Source organism: Orycteropus afer, unplaced genomic scaffold, assembly GCF_000298275.1.
Source record: "Orycteropus afer afer isolate SDZICR_OR568_19922 unplaced genomic scaffold, OryAfe1.0 scaffold00571, whole genome shotgun sequence".
NCBI classification, from domain to species: Eukaryota; Metazoa; Chordata; class Mammalia; order Tubulidentata; family Orycteropodidae; genus Orycteropus; species Orycteropus afer.
In genome coordinates, this window is record NW_006922158.1 from 629,385 (window position 1) to 641,233 (window position 11,849).

An 11,849-nucleotide genomic window follows, 5' to 3' on the forward strand; every position below is an offset into this window, starting at 1 on the left:
GAGGCAGTATCACTACGGAAGTAGATTGCCCCACCTTCCTTCCGAGGAGTGGCTGGTGGGTTTGAACTGCCAGCCTTCTGGTTAGCAGTCAAGTGTCAATTCTCCCCAGTCTCTGGTCACCATATGCAGTTTGTTCCCCAGTTTCCAAATGCCTGTGGAATCCTTGCTTCCCTCCTGTGCTCCATGCATCACAGCCTTGATTCAAGACCTCTGTCTCTTATACATGAAGTCTCTCCTCCCTGCTCCCAGTCTCCATCAGCTCTGCAGACAGAAACCATCCTGAACTACTTAGCCTTTCCTCAATGCCCAATACTCTTTTCACCCTAAGGAGCAGATTCTAACTTGCATTTTCCCCGTGTGTTTTTTATATTGTAGAAAATGCCATCTGTGTTCAAGTTACAGTGTACACAGGCTCCAGGCCAATTATGTCCCATCACTGAATATTCAGTGCAAGGAAGCTGGGGGCTGACAGGCTGCAGTGTGCCTTTGTGGTGCTAACAGGGCCCAAATGAAGCCCTTTGGGTCCCTAATTCCCTGGCCTGTGCCTCCCCCCTCTGCACCTCTCTAGTGGTAAGATGCAGATTATCAAATGTAAACTAATGACCGGATTTCATTCAGGGGACTCCTGCCTTGTTCTTCATGGTGGAGAGCTATAAAAGGAAAATGCCCATTCTCTCACCCAGAGCAAAATGGAACCCCACAGGGTGCTGGAAAAAGCAGGCCTAATTCCTGCCAGCAGCCTTCCCAGGGCTCTCCACTCAGCCCATTTGCAGAGAATGGATCTGATTGCAGGTTCACTCGGCTCATTGTTAAGGATTATTCAGATGGAACAAAGGTGTATTTTAACCATGTCTCTGTCTTATTGTTACTTTTTCTTTCAGATAAGAGACCTTTGCGTAGTATTTCTTAGATCTTTTCCTCATTTCTCCAGCCAAAGCCCAAAGGCAGATCTTAAGACATCGTTCCTGGGAGGTTATATGGTCTCCCCACATCTCATGTCAGTCTGCTCTACTCATGTGATTCCTCTTCCTAAAGCCATTCCTGCGTTTACTCAGTCAGCCCATAGTCAGTCAATTAACAAGCATTCATTGAACAACTACTTTGAACTGGCCACTGTGCTGAGTCCTGGGAGAGGGGAAAGGATGGAGATAGAAACATAAACTAGATCGTCACCAAAGGCTCACAGCCCAGTGAGGGAGACAGGCACTTCTGCCTGGAGAGACACCCTTCTCTGTGTCAGCAGTTCCTCATCTTTCAATGCACAGCTCCAATAGCATAGGCAGAGGCATTTGCTGGGTTCCCCTAGCGATTTATATGCATCTTCGTTGGGATGCTTATTGCACTCGGTTGAATATTCTCTCTAATCTCTAAATGGTGTCCTCCTGGAAAATAAGGACTGTGTCATGCTACGCTTTATATGTGCAGTACTTAGTGGATCAGAGGGGGCTCAAACAACATCTACTGAATGAGGTAACACAGAGAAGAGTGTAAATTAATGCGAAACAGAGTTCCAAGCAGCTTGCTGTTGGCAACCCTTTAACCCTACTACCCTCTTCTCCAGGAGCTCTGGTAGCATAGTGGCTAAAGCACTTGACTGCTAACCAGAAGGCTGGTGGTTCAAACCCACCAGCCACTCCTCGGAAGGAAGGTTGGGCAATCTACTTCTGTAGTGATACTGCCTCAGAAACCCAAGGAGGGGTCGCTATGAGTCGGGTCCGACTCGACGGCACACAACAACAACACAATTCAGCTTTGTAGTCTGAGCAATGGCACATGGTGTACATTGTGGTAAAAGGAGATGAAGATGATGAATCTGGCCATGAACATGTTGAATTGGAGGTGCTTATAAGTCATTTAAGGAGCCCTGAAGGCACAGTAGCTCTGGCAGGGTAGTGCCTAAGGCACTTGACTGCTAACCAGAAGGTTGGCAGTTCAAACCCACCAGCTGCTCCTTGGAAGGAAGGTTGGGCAATCCACTTCTGTAGTGATACCGCCTCAGAAACCCAAGGAGGGGTTGCTATGAGTAGGGTCCCACTCCACGGCAGTGTGTTTGGTTTTCGTTTGGAGGCCCAGTGGTCAAAGCACTCCTCTGATAACAAAAAGGTCAGCAGTTGGAAGCCACCAGCTCCTGCACAGGAGAAAGATGTGGCAGTCTGCTTCCATAAAGATTACAGCCTTGGAAACCTTAAGGGGAAGTTCTACTTGGTCCTATAGGGTTGCTATGAGAGGGAATCAATGGCAATGAAGTGGGAATGGGTCATTGGGAGTCCCTGAGTGGTACAAACCATTTACTAACTTGGCTGGTAACTGAAGGGTTGGAGTCCACTCAGAAGTGACTGCTCCCAGAAATCCTGCTTCTTGTTATCTCCTGTTCATAGGCCTGTTGTTGTTAGGTGCCATTGAGTTTGGCTCCGACTTACAGTGACCCTGTTTACAACACAACGAAACACTGCCCAGTCATGCACCATCCTCACAATCCTTGCTATACCTGAGCCCATCATTGCATTGTAATTGGGTAATTATGACAGTTCTGGCCAGAATGCATTAGATGATTCAAAAAGTAAGTTAGCATAGAGTTTTGGGGTATATTGATACATGTATGTAGGTATATTGTTACACGTAAGCTGGGCTTAAGAAAAATACTTCTGTTGTTATAACCAACCACAGGGATATTTTCATAAAAAACAATAAATTTGTGCTGCAACACTGCACAAAAACTTTATAGACAGTCATTCTGGTGTCAACCCCTCTGACAGAGTCACCTGGTACAGTCCACACCCCCTGCTCCACATAGTGATGCCACTGGTCAGGACCACTATGTACAGTTATATAGATGCTCAGTGCCAAGACCCCCAGCTGAGGAGGATAGGCAAGGCTGAGCTCTAAACCATAACCATCAAACCCACACCTTGTGACTTGTCTCATTTGCTGAGAGAAAAGGGCACCTTTTCCCCTTTCTTGACTCCCCACAAAGGTTCCATAAGGCATCTGCACCCCTAGGATTGCCCCCATTAAGAGCAAGCACTTTTTCTCTAATTCACACAAAGTGCCATATGATCTAGCACCCTGGGTGGTGGGTGACACTCCAGCCGGGCCCACCATTTGTCTTTTGCTCCTTTCTTACTCCAGCTCACGTTGATTATGATTTGGTTTGGCTACGTCATTTTATGTGTGCCTCTGCATTGCTGATGTGTGAAAAACAGCAGTACTCTAAATTGAAGGACTGGGGGAGCTGGCACTCACTTCGTTATCACAGCTTCATGACTTCAGGTACGGAAACCCTCAGAGCCTCGCTTTCATCATTTCTCAGATGGCAACCAATATCTACTTTACTAGCGTCCCTGGGTTATGGTGAGGATCAAAAGCAACCACCTAGGGAAAAGCCTTTTTGTAAGTTGTAAAGTTCCGTACAAATGTTAGGAATTATTACGCAGGGGTTAGGTGGCATCCTTTCAAATCCCTGTGTAATTCTCCACCACTTGGCAGCACAGTGCCTTGAACGTGGTGGCTTCAGAGCCTCCTACTGGTTGACCGAATGCAGGAGAGTGCTCTCTGAATTCTTTCTAACAAAGCCCAGCTTACTTTGGTGAACAGCACTCTATGACAACTTTTGTAGGAACTGTAACCCAACTCCACAGCTTGCATAGTCAGCAAGAAGATAACATCTGTAATGCAATCACAATGGGTTAAACGGAATTACGCAGTACAGACACACCAAAGGAAAGACATCAAATTCCGAATGGATGGTTTCAGGAGTATTCTTTTCACTAATGATTTTTGTTAAAGATTTGGATGGTTGACTCACTTGTTTATATGAAAAAAAGAACTCCTTTATTTTGATATCTGAATACCTTCTCTCCTTAGTAGTCAAACTGATCATGCAATAAAGCATTTTGATAATTGCCTTTTAATATGATGAAAGGTTGGAACCTCTCCCAATGACAAGGAAATGAGGGAATATAATGGAATGCTGTCTACTAATTTTTATAATTTCCAAATCATAAATGAGAGAATTGGTCATTTATTCACTGCAGTTTCCTTCCAGAATCACAGAATTACTCCTACACAGCAATTAGAAGGGGAGATGAATGTTCCATCATTAGCTGTAACTTGTCTTTCTAGGGAGGAGGAGATTAGCTTTAAGTTGTTGGCAATGGGGAAAATTAATTAACAAATAGAAAATGTTAGTTATTACTCCTCTATATTCTGAAAGGATTTTCTAAACTGAGGAGTTAAATAAACCATCATTGTAATTTTCAAGGTTTAAAGAAAAAAAAAGAAACCAAAGTAAAATCATCTAAATGTTTGCATTTTAAGTGTTAATCTTTGCTTTACAAATAGGACTCTTTGGAAGAAGTTTGCTTATTTGTCACTTGTCAAAGCCCATGACTGGGCGGCTCAGTGAGTGGTAGCATGGAGCTGAAGAGGTCACATGTTCAGCGCTCTGTAGGCCTCTCAGCTTCCCTGCATTGCATGGCCACAGCCACCCTGCCAGTGTGTGCCAGGGCTCACAAAGGACACTGACCCAGAGTGTGGGAAGGCCTTCAAAGGGACTCATCCCCACCCTGGAGAAATAGCTCCGAAATAATGACTGACTTTCAGTGCTTTCTCCTTTACATAAGGAAAGATGTGTACTCCGTGACAAATTCTTTCTTTCCTTGATTGCCAGAGAGGCCAGAGCCACGTTTTGCCCTCAATTGCAGTCACTTCTTATTCTTCTTCTTTTTTTTTTTTTTCATTTTTGTCTTTTCCTTTTTTTAAAAAAAAATTTTATTGTGATCTGGGTGAAAGTTTACAGAGCAAATTCATTATCCATACAGCAGTTCACACACACTTTGTCTCATGACAATGACTAATTGCAGTCACTTCTTTATCTCTAGTTCGTAGTCCATTCATATTCCTCCTTTGCTGATGGAGTTGTGGATTTTCTTTCTTATTTTTCCTTTAGCTGATCTGATCTATTCCACCCCCCATGTTGTTGTTGTTAGATCCATCGAGTCGATTCCAAGAAGTTGGTGGTGGTTAGATGTAAGGAGCGCTGACTCACTTAACAGCATAACCCAGTAGGCAAAATTTACTTCATCTTTTACCTTGAGTCTTTTTTTTTCTTTTTAACACTTCATGTCTACTTGACTTTTCTTTCTCACCTATGTACTTGCAGTTAGCACTGAGAAAGGAGTAACAGAAATGAATGGAAAAGCCCACATGTCTGTTAGTGTTCTGTGTATGTGAGCTCTTCTGAGAGCAGCACTGCTTTGCCGAGGGTTATGTGCTTCTGCCAAGAATGAATAAGCAGACAATAGGTTTTCAAAGATTTATTTCTTATTATTCTGAGCTAGGAGATTAGTTGTTGCAACAAAATCATTCACTTGCTCTCCTCTTCAAAGACCTCCCTAATCCAAATAAACATGACTTTTAAGCCACCTCAAATCTTTTTTGGGAAAAGGTGGTGTGCAAATGAAGCAGGGTTTTTGCCTTGTTGGTTGAGTGTCTTACATGCCATGTTTTGTTTCTGTCAGTGTCTTCTTGTTTCTCTAGTGCTGCTATAACAGAAATACAACAAGTGGATGGCTTTAACAAACAGGAATGTATTCTATTACAGTTTAGGAGGCTACAAGTCCAAATTCAGAGTACCGGCTCTAGGGGCTGGGTGAAGGGGTCTCGATGTTGGGCTTCAGCTCTACCAGGCCCACCGAAGCTGGAGGCATCTCCTGGCTACTGAGGCTCATGAATCCCAGGTTGGCAGGTAAAATGGCACAATCTCAGAATCTACAGGCAGCATGGCAGGTCACTGGTTCGAGTCCAAGAACAATCCCATGATTGGCAGGCAGATTCCACCATGGAGGTGATTACAATCTCATCATGGGAATAATTAGATATAGCAGCCAAACCACTCAAAACAACAGCCCAGCCAAGTTGACACACAACCTTAACTACCACAAGCAGCATATATTCATTCACTCATCCAATACTCATTTATCATGCCATGCCTTAGGATGGGAAGATAAACAGAACAAAAATAAAATGTCCCTGTCCTCAAGGAGCTGGGTATAAAAGAGAAACAAAGCTGCCTTCAAAGAGCTTATGCATTAATAAGAGACAGATGTTCACAAATAACTGCTGTAGAGCATGCTTTCTGTACTGTCGTAGTTTCTGAGTGCTGCTGTGACACAAATACCACAAATGAGTGGCTTTGAAGAGCATAAACCTATTTTCCCACAGTTCTGGTGGCTAACATCCAAATCAGAGTCTCAGCCGTACCAATTCTTTTCGTGAGCCTCTCCGCTCTCAGTTTGTGGTGTCTGCCACCCATCCTTGGCATTCCTTTGCTTGCAGACAATCCTCAGATGGCATCTGTCTTCCTGTGTGTGCATTTGAGTCTGATCTTTTCTTTTTATAACTCAGAAATGATTAGGTTCAGGATCCGCCCTACACTAATCACCTTAACTGACTGATTGATGACATTACATCAGCTTGCATTATGGAAGATAATGTGCTCTACTCAAGAGCAACAGATTTAATCTCATGATTAAATTGGAACAGTATATGGCCTAGAATTTCAACACACTTTTTTGGGGGGTGACATAATTCAACATATGCTATGAAAGACACAAGTAAAATTTAGGACCTTACAGAGGATGCAGTGACTAATTCTAGGTTGGGGAGGATGAGGAAGGCTTCCCCGAAGAGATAGCTTTTAGGCTGGTCCTTAAAAGATGAATTGATTTCTCTGTGCCAAGACCTCCCATGCAGAAGGAACAGCATGAGGAAAACCTCAGAAGTGTAGAAGTGCTTTCTGAGTTCATGTGACTGGGTGAGGGGATGGTGGTGAGAGAGAAGACAAGAAAGGAAATTGGGTACCAGATCATAAAGCACTCAGTATGCCAAGCTGAGATGTTTGCATTCAGCACTCCAGAACCTTCTCTATTGCCTCTCAATTTTCTATCCGTTCTGGTCCAGTTGTTGTCTTCTATTTTCCACTGCAGTTCTGCTGGTGGCATGTGGTGACTGGACTTGTTTGCCCAGCTTGATTCTCAGGCATCATTACAGACTTCCACTGTTTCTGCTCCTTGCTGCTTTGAGTAGGATTTCTTATTTCACCCCATGGGAGCCACATACAACCCCCCCTTTAGCCAGAATTCAGGCTAATACTCTTCCCCAACCCCAATTCTTCTGTACGCCCAAGGAGGGACAGGGAATAATGTGCTTAAATAGGAACTCTGCTGGTGGCATGGCATTGTGGGATTATCACCAGTTTTCTGTGCAGTGGAACTAGAAGCTGGGAGTGTTCTTGCACCAAAGGTCACCCCAAAGAGGAAGAATAAGAATTGAACTAGTTTGATATTTTAGATAATTGAGTTTTAAGATCTTGTTTCTACTCATAAGGACAAATATCACAACAGCATGGCACCCATTGTTTTTTGCAAAATAAAATAAAATATATGGAAATGTGAATAATTGAGGAGCATAAAGATGAGCTGATTTCAGTCTAGAATGTATTTGTTTTTCCTTAGCTTTTCATTATATATATGGAGCCCAGGAAGTTTCAGGAACACATCATTAATATCTTTGGGCATTTTAGTTTAATAGTTTATATTTTACTCATTGTCATTTTCCTTCACTCTCCTCCCCCTACTTTCTTCCAGTTTAGCATAGTGAGTAAATCTAGTGTGGGTTTTGATAAATTAGACAGATCTGGATTTGAGTTCAGGCTCTGCCATGTATTTGTTGTGTGACCTTAAGGGAGTCACTTCATTGCTCTGAGCCTTAATTTCTTCTTCTGTAAAATAGGGATAATAAGTAGCATCTACATTATAATGATACTGTGAAGATTAAATACAATAACACATATGAAGTATTCAGCACAGTGCTTGATACACAGTAAATATCCAATAAATATTCATTATTGTTCTTATCTTAATTGTTACCATTTCATTATACCCATTTTGATGTCCTCATTCCCAATTCTGTTCTGAAAATGTTTTTTCTGTATCCTCAAAGTGACCAATATTAGGGAAGCTGAGGACAAAATGATTCAGAGACCTCACAGACTGAAGTAAATATGATGGTCACTGGTCATCTCTGCTAAGAAGTTCAGTGCAGTAACCCAAACCAGTTAGAGAACAGCCATGGATCATCAAGTCCCAATTAACTTCTAAGGTTATTGTTGTTGTTAGGTGTCCTTGAGTTGATTTTTCACTCAGTGGTCCCATGTGACAGAGTGGAACTGTCCAGTAGGGTAGCCTAGCTTATAATCTTCATGGAAGCAGATGGCCAGATCTTTCTCCTGTGGACCTGCTGGGTGTGTTTGAACCACTAACTTTTCAGTTAGCAGCCTCGCATTTATGTGCCACCAGATGATGATCCAGGAGTGAAAGTGAGGCGTTTCATTGGCCAGGGTCACATAAATGACCTTCCAAGTCCCCATAGTCTCCAGGGAGCTGTTACTACATCGTTGAATTGCTCAAAGGACTGGTCCCTTAACAATTGTATACTCTCATGTAAGAGTGCTGGAACCAACTCAAGGCAGATAAGATGTCTTCTCTGTCCCTGGGAAGATAATTTGTCTGACCCAAGTAATCAGTCCTTTGGTAAAATTATGGTACGCTCTCCTATTTGATCAAAATCCAATTTTAAAATTCCAGGCCTCTGCTAATGGAACAAAGTAGAGGAGTAAGCTTATTTAGTGCAGTTTTTTTTTGTTCTACGTAGATTATTGAGAAAGCCTTGCAAAGCAATGGATCAAGCGTACTAGCCATAGCTACTTTTGATCAAGTGTCCGTTCCCATTTTGTGTTTACCCAAGCAAATAATTACTGCAGAGCAACTGACATTCCCTTCTACTTATTAGTCATAGTAGGCAAGTAGTGAGAGGTGTTTTTACAAGATAATATTAGACACACATTTTCCCCTACCATTCATGTCAACATCTTGACCAACCCCAGACAGAAAATATGATGGCTTTGACCTTCATACCACCATGAATGGACTCATATTACCAATACGAAATTGCATTTCCCTAGCTCCCACAGGACCTTGGGACTCCTTCAGGGGTACATCACACATACTCACAAAGAATTCCATTTGCTTCTGGGCATCAGCTTGCTATCTCTGTGTCTGCTGGGCACCAACGAGTTGTGGCCATATCCCATAGCATCTAAACACTGAAGGTTCCCAGCGCTCTTCCCTTCTGAGCTCTGTGTTGCACTCTGTGAGAGGGGAACTTAAGGAGAGCTGCTTGTGCTCTAATGCCTTCTGGAGGCTTTCTTCAGCAGATGAACCAAAACCAAACCGGTTGCTGTTGACTCGGTTCCTACTCATTGCAACCCTATGTGTTACAGAATAGAATCAAGCCACAGGGTTTTCTTGGCTGTGATCTTTGCAGAAACAGATAGCTAGACCTTTCTTCTGTGGCACTGCTAGATGAGTTTGAACAGCCAATATTTAGGTTAGTAGATGAGCACAAACTCTCTGTGTCACTCAGGGACCTCATGAGTACATAGATGGCCCTTAAAGTCTGGGACCAAGCATGATCACCTCATAAGAGAGTATAAAGAGAGTTTGGGTCTAAAAGTCTGAAGCATTACATTCTAAATGTAGATCAAGTAGAAGAGGAGGAGCCTACAAAGCACCTTGAGAAGGAATGATCAGTGAAGTAGGAGGAAACCAAGTAGTAAGAATCTTAGGCTGGGTTCTCTAGAGGAGCAAACCAGTGAAATATATATATATATGTGTGTGTGGGTGTGTGTGTGCGTGTGTGTGTTGTTGTTGTTGTTTTGTGCTGTCGAGTCAGGTCCTACTCATAGCCACCCCTCCTTGGGTTTCTGAGGTGGTATCACTACAGAAGTAGATTGCCCAATCTTCCTTCCAAGGGGTGGCTTGGGGTTTGAACTGCCAGCCTTCTGGTTAGCAATCAAATGCCTTAGGCACTGTGCCACCAGAGCTCCTATACATATATACATATATATATATATGTGTGTGTATGTGTGTGTGCGTATGTGTATAAAACAAGAACCAAACCCACCGCCATCTACTTGATATCTACTTGATGCCAAATCATAGCCACCCTATAGGACAGTAGAACTGCCCCATAGGATTTCCAAGGCTGTAAATCTTTATAGAAACAGACTGCCTCATCTTTCTCCCATGGAGCATCTGGTGGGTTGGAACCACCAACCTTTTAGTTAACAGTCATATACCTGAACCATTGTGCCACTAGAGCTCCTTATACATATATATAGAAAGAGATTTGTTACAAAGAAATGGTTCATGCAGTTATGGAGGCTGGCAAGTCCCAAATCTGTGGGTCAGACATCAGATTGGAGGCTTTTCATGACTCAGTGTGGCTGCTGGCTTTTAGGGTCGTGGGTTGCCCCCAAAATCTGCAGGCTCATGCCCCAAGAACCAGAGTCAGAGGATGACAAGTAAGATTCAGGACTGAGATAGAGAGAGCATGCACTTTCCCAGAACATCCATATTCAGTATATTTGATGTAGGCCACATCCCCAAACAAACTTTCCTTTCAACTGATTGGCTGCTCACATCCGATCACAAAATGGAGAATGATTACATAATATCCACCAAATTACTGAGAATCATGGGCTGGCCAAGTTAACACTAACCTTAATCATCACAGTATGATTTCACAGATACCAAGAATGGAAAGAGTTTCAAGAAACAGGTAGTCAGTGGTCTCTAATGCTACTGACAGGTTAAGTTAGTTGAGAACTTTAAAGAGTCCATTAGATTTGGCAACACAGGGACTGTTGGTGGACTTATTCAGAGCTGTCTTGGTGGAATAATGGGTGAAGAAGCCAGACATGTGGAGGTTGAGGAGTGAATGGTAGATAAGGAAGCAGAGACAGCACAACATGTGCAGACAACTTATAGAGGTGTTTTACTGTGAAGGGGAACAGAGAAATCATGAACAGGATGTAGGGCTATGGGGTTTTTTAAAGATGTGAGATAATAATAGGGTATGTTCAAATGATGATGGGAGTTTTAGAAGACATGGAGTGATTTGAAGATGTAGAAGATTGGGGAATAAGCAAAGAAACTAAGTCTTTGAGTGCCAGCTCTGTGATCACTCCAGCAACATTTAATGGTTCAGATGATGGGTTCAACAAGAGATGGGTTTTGTCAGGTGAATGCTGTGGAGAACAATGGAAAGAGAAGGCAGAAAGTTAAAAAGAAGTGATTATTGTAATGGCTCATGGAATCTAAACTGGACAAGGAAGAAAGTGAGGATAGGAGGGAGCTGAAAACAATGGGGTCAGCAGATTGGAGGTCTCAATGAAGTAAAGTAATTCAGAAATGTCTGAATCTTAGCTTAGATGCAAACCTGAATGACCCTCCTGCATTCACACTCTATTGACAGGGCCAAATCCTAACATCTACCCAGCCAATTGGATCTATTGTGCAGAAATTCATTTTAAGATTTTTGTACTGTAGCTGATACAATGGAATAATCTAAATTCATTGGGTACATACAGCCTTTGGTTTCACTTTATAAACACTGTATAAACATAAATCCTAAAGACCTAAAGGCCTCCTGAAGTCTACCAAAAGTAGACTTGTGGATGGTCAAGTTCATTCAGGTTTTGCGAACATTTTTTTGTAAGGTCCTAACAATCTTCAGGACATTCACTAATTTGGATGATAATCAGAAAAATATCTGACTCTAACTTTTTGGTCACAGCCAGCTACCCAGAGAGAGCAAGTAGTTGAACCTAAGGGCTCGGGATCATAGTCTCAGGGGACATCAAGTTCAATTGGCATTACATACTACACAAAACATTGTTCTACTTCCTACTTTGGTGAGTAGCAACTGGGATCTTAAAAGCTTGCAAG